Consider the following 7,595-nt stretch of genomic DNA (forward strand, 5'->3'; position numbering starts at 1 on the left):
AGAGGTGGAGGAAAGGATGGGGAAAGCCTTGTGTGGCATTTAGGAGATTCCACCAGGACTCCCTAGCTGTATGAATGGGGTTGCTACAATCAGCTGAATCAAGGGGAGGTTACCCAACAACACTTCCACCAGGGTATTGAGGAGATCCAGAAAATGGGAAGGGAGCTGGTATCATGGTGGTGAATGGTGTAGTGTAGCTGCCTTACTCATGATATTGGGTCCTGCCTCTTTCTCCATTTGTGATTTCATTGTAGTAAGTGGAGGGGTTCATGCATATCTGCTATGGTATGGGATTATGCCATGGGATCATAGCATGGACTTCTTCAGAGACCATAGACAACAGGTACCAGAATTAGAGATCCAGCCTAGTGCTACCTACCAGGAATAGTATAATTAAAGATTACTCCTGATTACCTTTCTCTCTAGAAAGGGGTCTGGTGATTGGCATCAAGCGTCTAAAAGATCGATTTGCTTAGATCACCAGATTAAACATCCCTTCTTCCTTAAACTAATTTTCATGTGACATGGGGTCAAGGTCCTTTACTATCTAGCTGCCCTCTTCTGGTCACAATTTCTGGCTTATCATATCCTTCCTAAACTGTAGGGCTCATAACTGAACACAATAATCCAGTTTGTGATCTGACTAGGGCAGAGTAAGGAACTATTATTACCTGTTTATTCCTTAGACCTCCCAATGTAGATAGCCTAGGACCCTGAATCCAAGAGTCTTTGGAATAGCAGTACCCTCCTCCCACCCCCAGGCCATCAACCCTGTCTCCAGTCTGGCCCCCATAGCCATTGTTGAGAGGAGCAATCTGTATGGAGAAGTGGCCCACCTTTCTCCTACCACCAACACTAACCACTGATCAACTGCCACCAACAGTCAGGTAAGTCCAAGAGCCTGGAGAATGTCAATGCCTCTAGATCTCTTTCCAGACTAGCCCTTATATCCATTATCCTTAGAAGCTGTTTGTGTGGAAATACAACCTAGCAATTGCTTGTGCAGGTGCTGCCACCCCACCTCCACTGAAACCATAACTACTGAAGATGAAGAAAAGGAAGTTTTTGACATTACAGTCCTTGGTTAGTCAGTTAGTCACCAAGCATTTATTAAGTATTTAGTATGTGTCAGGCATTATGCTTAGCACTGTTAAATAGTTCAAAATTAGAATTAGATGTGATTTTTGTCAGTGGAACCAACATTAAAGATTCATTACAATCTGCTTTGCCATTGTACCTTAAGCACTATAGGACCTTTCCACCTGATGTACAGCTGAAACCTCCTACATGTGCTAACTTCCCCATTAGAATGTAAGCCCTTTAGGTGGTGCAGTAGATAGAGCATCAGCCCTGAAGTCAGGAGGACCTGAGTTCAAATCCGGGCTCAGACCAAACACTTGACACTTACTAGCTGTGTGACCCTGGGCAAGTCACTTAACCCCAATTGCCTAAAAATTAAAAAAAAAGAATGTAAGCCCCTTGAGAGTAGGGCCTTCCTCTGCTTTTCTATTGTATCACCAGAGCTTAGTGCAATGCTTTGAACATAATAAGAACTTAAATACTTTTTCATGTTTCATTCATTCATTTATTATTACTGGAAGTGTCTTTCTCAATCCAATCAAGATTGCATTAGGTTTTTGGCTGCCACATCATCCTGATAATTTATATTCACCTTGCAATTCACTAAAACCCCTAGATGTTTTTTAGAAAGACTAATTTTTAGTTATGACTTCCTTATCTTGAAAGTGTGAACTTGATTTTTTCCCAAGTTAAAGATTTTAAATTTAATGAATTTCCTCATTTCAGCGCTTTAGCCAGTCAAGCTCTTTTTGGATCTTGACTTCCTCATCCATTGTATTAACTATCCCTTCCAGCTTTGTGCCCTCTTCAGATTCGATCAGTACAGTCATCTATGTCTTTATCCAAATCACCGATAAAAATTTTAAATAGCTCAGGGCCAAACACAGATACCTGGGTCACTCCCCTGGAGACCTCTTTGAACCATTAATGATCACTCTTTGAGTCTGTCCATTTAACCAGTTTTAAATCAATCTCATGGTATTTTTGTTTAGTCCACATCACTCTATCTTTTGCACAAGAATAGTATGAGATACTATATGAAATGCTTTGCTAAACAGCATCAACTTGATAGATCAGTTTAGTAACTCTCTCAGAAAAGGAAATAAGGTTAGAATGGGGTGATTTGTTTTTGATAAAGCCATGCTGCCTTTTTGTAATCACCGCTTACTTTTCTATAGGTTAACAATCATTCTTTTAATGATCTATTCTTGAATTTCCTTAGGAGTCAAGTCAATCTCACTGACCTATAGGTTACGGACTTCATTTGAGGGACAGGGGGTGGAAATTGAGACAAAAGTTTCCTTTTTTAGTCATGCAATGATTCTCCTATTCTCTATTATCTTTTTTTTTTAGTTAAGCTTTTTATTTAATGTTACAAAAAACATTTAGTCAAACAGACCAAAGCCCATATCATCACCGGACTCCTTGGATTCTTCCTTTTTTTGCTTCCTCTTTTTTCTTCTCCCGAGCTGAGGCAACTGTGTTAGCAGGAGCTGCCCCTCCAGCAGGGGCAGCACCACCAGCTTCTGGGGCAAGTCCACCAACTCCTACATTGCAGATGAGACTTGCAATGTTGACATTGGACAGGGCCTTTGCAAATAATCCAGGCCAGAATTGTTCAACATTTATACCTGCTGCTTTAATGAGGGCATTGATTTTATCCTCCATGATTGTAACCTCATCGTCATGAAGGAAGAGGGCAGAGTAGATGCAAGCGAGCTCGGAGACAGCCATTTCATCAGGATGAGGAGAGACTTGTTTGTAGCGGTGCTAGTCGCCAGATGAAGTGAGAGGTCACCCCAACTCGGCCTTAGCTTCTGAAGAAGAACCAACCACCTTACAGACAACTGAAGAGCTCTCTATTATCTTTCAGATATCACTGACAATGGCCCAGCCATCACATCCACCACTTCTTTCAGGTACCAATCCTGTTTCTTTTTAACAAAATATACCCAGTTTGAGTTTTTATTTTATTCGAGTTTTTATTAAGCTTCAGTGAAGCCTCTTTGATCCCATTTTTCCCCCTTTCATAAGACCTCCAGTTTTTCTTCCCTTAACTTTGAGCATTTGGGGCATTTTTAATACAGATGTTTGAGGCTGTGGTTTTTCTATTTGCTCCCTTTTGTCAACTTAGTCTCCTGTGAACTTCTGGTGTCTCAACTACTGTTCTTTTATTGTCACTACTTTCTATGGTATTTAGTTTGGTGGATATTCACAGGTAATTTTGTCCCTCCCTCATCCATTTTATTTCCTAGATCTTTAGATTGGATTTGCAAGACAACAGGTAAATATTTTCTTTTCTATGCTAGGTACACTCTATCCCTGACTGGTGGTCTGTCATTCCTATCTTATAAATGGTGGTCTTGAAATCCAAATTCCATGCTCAGATACCATTTTCATAGCCAGTTAATCACTTCTTAAATAATTTTTTTTCCTCTTCTGCATCATTTGCCTACAATGGGTAGTTTTGAGGAAAGCTCAGCCTTGGTCCTTCTGGTCTTATTTCTAGCCCAAGACTTCATGACCTTTGACGATACTTTCTAGGTTCATTTAACACTTAAAGTTATCATTTTTTTTTTACCAATATGACTCACCAGAAGCAGATTCTGACACATCTCGGGAGATTCTCTGTTATGTCTTGGCTACATTTCCCTGAGAGATAGCTTTCTCAATTATTATCACATTGACAAGGAGCTGCCTCAGTGACCTGGACTGGAAAGTGACCAACCATCACCACTCTCCTCTTCTCTTATCCTTGTTGTATGATCCCTCACTTGATAGTTTCTGTGGTTCTGCTGTATCATTTCTTGGAGGATAAATAGCTGCTTCTTCCTCAGATCATCCATCTCCCTCCCCTTCAGGCAGTCTCAAATTTATTTTTTAGTTCCAAGTGTATAATTGTCCTTTCCTCCCACTTCCTTCTCCATGTGACAGTTTTCCAATATCCAACTTCCTGACAAAGGTCAACTTTCTTTTTTGCCAGTTCAGATCCTTTTTTACCCATTAAAGTCTCATTTCCTATTTCTTTTTAAAAGGAACACACTATTATCCCTGTTTAATTGGAATTTGGAGAGTTGCTCGTCACACTCCTCTCTTCCAGAGGAGGAACCAACCTATATTTGGGATAAAGATAGCAGTCAAATACAAACACTGACTGTCTATACTTACTGAGAAATTCAGTCTTCCTTTTAAACTGCTTATGGGTGTTTAAATCTCACTTCCCAAGACCTTAATTAAAACCTTCACAACATTTTAATCACACAATAACTTGAAAGCCACACAACTTTCTTTCCTTTTCTACAACTTCCTTTAATTGGCCTTAACAACTTTATAGTCAAATCCAAATTGTTTTATTTGCTATTTGTTTTACTAAGTTTTATTTACCTTTAAAAAAAACCTTATCTTGCTATGCAAAGTACCTTTTCCTGTTTCTTTTCCATTTGTTCTTCTTCCCAAATCCTTTCTTCTTAGTAGTTCTCTTCCTTTAGATTGAGTCTTTCTCTCCCTGCAGCTGGAAATGTTCTTCAGTCTATCGTCAAATTCTCACAAATTTCTCCTCCTCCACTCCCACCTTTGACCCTTTTCACAAATCCAAATCCCTCCAAATCACATCAGAAGTTCATTCTCCTTTATCAGCTTAAGTCCTGGTATCCCTTTCCTTCTTGCAACCTTTTATTACTGATGCCAGAAGTAGGATCTGGCCATGGACTTTGTTCTCCTTAAACTCTTACCTGGTTTCTCCTGGTATTCTCAGTCTCTGGCCTAGATTCAATCTCTGGTCTTTTTTTCCCTCATAATTCTAGGCCCCTCAAAACCACCTTCACAATTTCTTTCTTTTTATTCTTCTCAAATTCTCCTCCCTCCTCTTGATTCTTCTCCCACAACATTTTCCCATGGAGAGTGAAATGAGTATCCTCAACATTCGCCAACACGCTCTTCCTGCCTCCACATCTTTGCTCATGTGCTTCCTCTTGCCTGCCAGGGTCTTCAGCCTTCATTTCCACCTGTTGTTATTCTACTCAACCCTGAAGTGCATATTGAATGCTACCTCCACCACGAAGCCTTTCATGATTTCCCCTGGATGGATCTGACCATTCCCTTCTCCAAATGCTCATAGCACCTTGTATCTTTCCACTGTCACTTGCCACACTGTGCTTTAGGTTATGATCATTTGTGCATTTTATCTCCCCTGTTAGACCCCAGCAGGGGAGGAACCTTATCTTCCATCTAGCACTTGGCATCACACAATAAATGTTTGTTGAACTGAACTGTATCCAGAGTCCATGTAGTTGCTGGGGTCCAGAGAAATTTTATTACCAACTTCTACAGTCATTTTCTGAGGGTCTTGAATAAGCCCTTTGAGCAAAGGGAATTTGGAGAAGTGAACTTGGAGTGAGAATGACTTGGTTCAAATTCCAGCTCTTCCTCTTACTATCTGTGTAACCTTAGGTAAGTTCTTTTAGTCAGTCAACAACCATTTATTAAACACTTACTATATGGCAAACATGGTGTGAAGTTCTCCCTGTGCGTAGAAAGAAGAGCAAAAACATTGTCTCTGCCCTCAATAAAGTCATATCATAATAGGGGAGAAAACATGCAAATGTATAAATGATAGATAATCTCAGAGGGAAGGCACTGGTTGCTTCCTCCTCAGAGCATCTATCTCCCTTCCTTTCAGGCAGTCTCAAATTTATTTTTCAGTTCCAAGTGTATAATTAATTGTCCTTTCCCCTCACTTCCTTCTCCATGTGCCAGTTTTCCAACATCTAAACTTCCTGACAAAAGTCAAAGTTCAGGAAAGAGGTAGAGACCAGAAAAGGCTTCCTGTAGAAGGTAGGATTTGAGCTGGGACTTGAAGGAAGCCAAAGAGACCAGGAGATGGAGATGAGGAGTGAGAGAATTCCCGGCATGGGGATACGCAGTACAAAAGCAGTCAGGGGATGAAGTGTCAAGCTGGAGGAGCAGCAAGAGCCCCAGTGTTGCTAGACACCCCAGTTTTCTCCTCTGTAACATAAGGGACTGGATTAGATAACCTCTATAGGCTCTTCCAGATCTATGAGTCTTAAAGAATCATAGTGTCTTGCCCAAGATGAGGTAGTGATGAAGCCATAACTCGACCTCAGATCTCGGTTCCTCTCCCCCTGCCCTTCCCACTATTCCACCCTATCCCTAGGGAGGGAAGAGGAGAAATTATCTGCTGTGACATGATCAGCTTGCTCTTTGCCTTCATAGAAGTAATTCCATAATAGCTTATCAGGACAACTGCCAGGTGTGAACCCAAAGCAGCCCAGAGCCGGGAGACAGCTGCTGCTGGACAGCATTGTATCACTCAGTCTCTATCGCATCAGATGTGATTCTAGTGTCACTGGGTCCTGCACTTGGATGAGCATGGAAATGTCAGCCCACAGCATCTGGGAGCTGGTCTTTGCTGCAGATAGCCCCAAGAGCAGACATGAAAGGGGATGTCATATGCTGCATGACATGGCAGAGGCTTGGATACAAGAGGTGCTTTGTGGAGTCCTGCTTCCAAAAGTCAGCCATAATTGAAACGTAATCTAGACCCTGTCAACTTCCTAGTGGGTATTGAGGGGAATCATGTATAATAACAAATATAAAAGGATTATGAGAAATATAAAATGCAACAGAAATCAGAAACTCTTTGACCTGGAAAGCACCTTAAAGGTCATCTGGTCCAAATCACAAATTATATAGGATTCTCTTTTACAGTATCTCTTAGTTTCAGCCTCTGCTTAAACACTTCCATTTCTGAGGGGCTTATTATATAGACAGTGGGATGTGGTAGAAAAAATATTGAATTTAAAGTCAAAGCGGGGCAGCTAAGTGGTGCAGTAGATAGAGCACTGGGTCTGGAATTGGGAAGATCTCAGTTAAAATCTGACCTTGGAAATTTACTAAGCTGTGTGACCCTGGGCAAGTCACTTGATCCTGTTTGCCTCCATTTCCTCATCTGCAAAATGAGCTGGAGAAGGAAATGGCAAACCACTCCAGTATCTTTGCCAAGAATATCCCAAATGGAGTCATGAGGAGTTGTATATGACTGAAACCATTGAACAGCAACAATAACAAAGTAAAGGGATCTTCATCTTCAACATACATTTATGAAGCCTCTGCCATAGGAAAAGCACTCTGCTGAGCACTTGAGGTTATGGAAATAAAAAGGAAGCAAGGTCTGTCCTCAAGGAGCATACATTCTATTGGAGGGATATAGCATGAACTCAGATTAGAAAATACAAAGAAATACAAATTAAGTTAGGAACCACTAACAACAGGGGAAACCAAGTAAGGACTCCTTAGGAGGTGACACCTGCATCTTGAAGGAAAGCAGAGCTTTTATAGGGGAGAGGTGAGGGTCTGGAGAATTCCATACAGGGGGTCAACCTGTGTGAGACAGTGATATAGGAAAATAAATGGAGATGTGTGTGGGAATAGTGACCAAGCTGGAACGAAGATTACATGAGGGCAGATAAAAGACCTGGATTTGAACCTCAGCCCTG

At 41.1% G+C, this 7,595-nt stretch overlaps 1 pseudogene; it reads right to left on the reverse strand.

The window, feature by feature from the left end:
- Positions 1-2,493: 2,493 nt before the first annotated feature.
- LOC114034595 lies at positions 2,494-2,814 on the reverse strand (annotated as a pseudogene).
- Between the last annotated feature and the right edge of the window lie 4,781 nt (positions 2,815-7,595).

Source organism: Vombatus ursinus, unplaced genomic scaffold (assembly GCF_900497805.2).
Source record: "Vombatus ursinus unplaced genomic scaffold, bare-nosed wombat genome assembly UNPS02009062.1, whole genome shotgun sequence".
Classification (NCBI taxonomy): Eukaryota; Metazoa; Chordata; class Mammalia; order Diprotodontia; family Vombatidae; genus Vombatus; species Vombatus ursinus.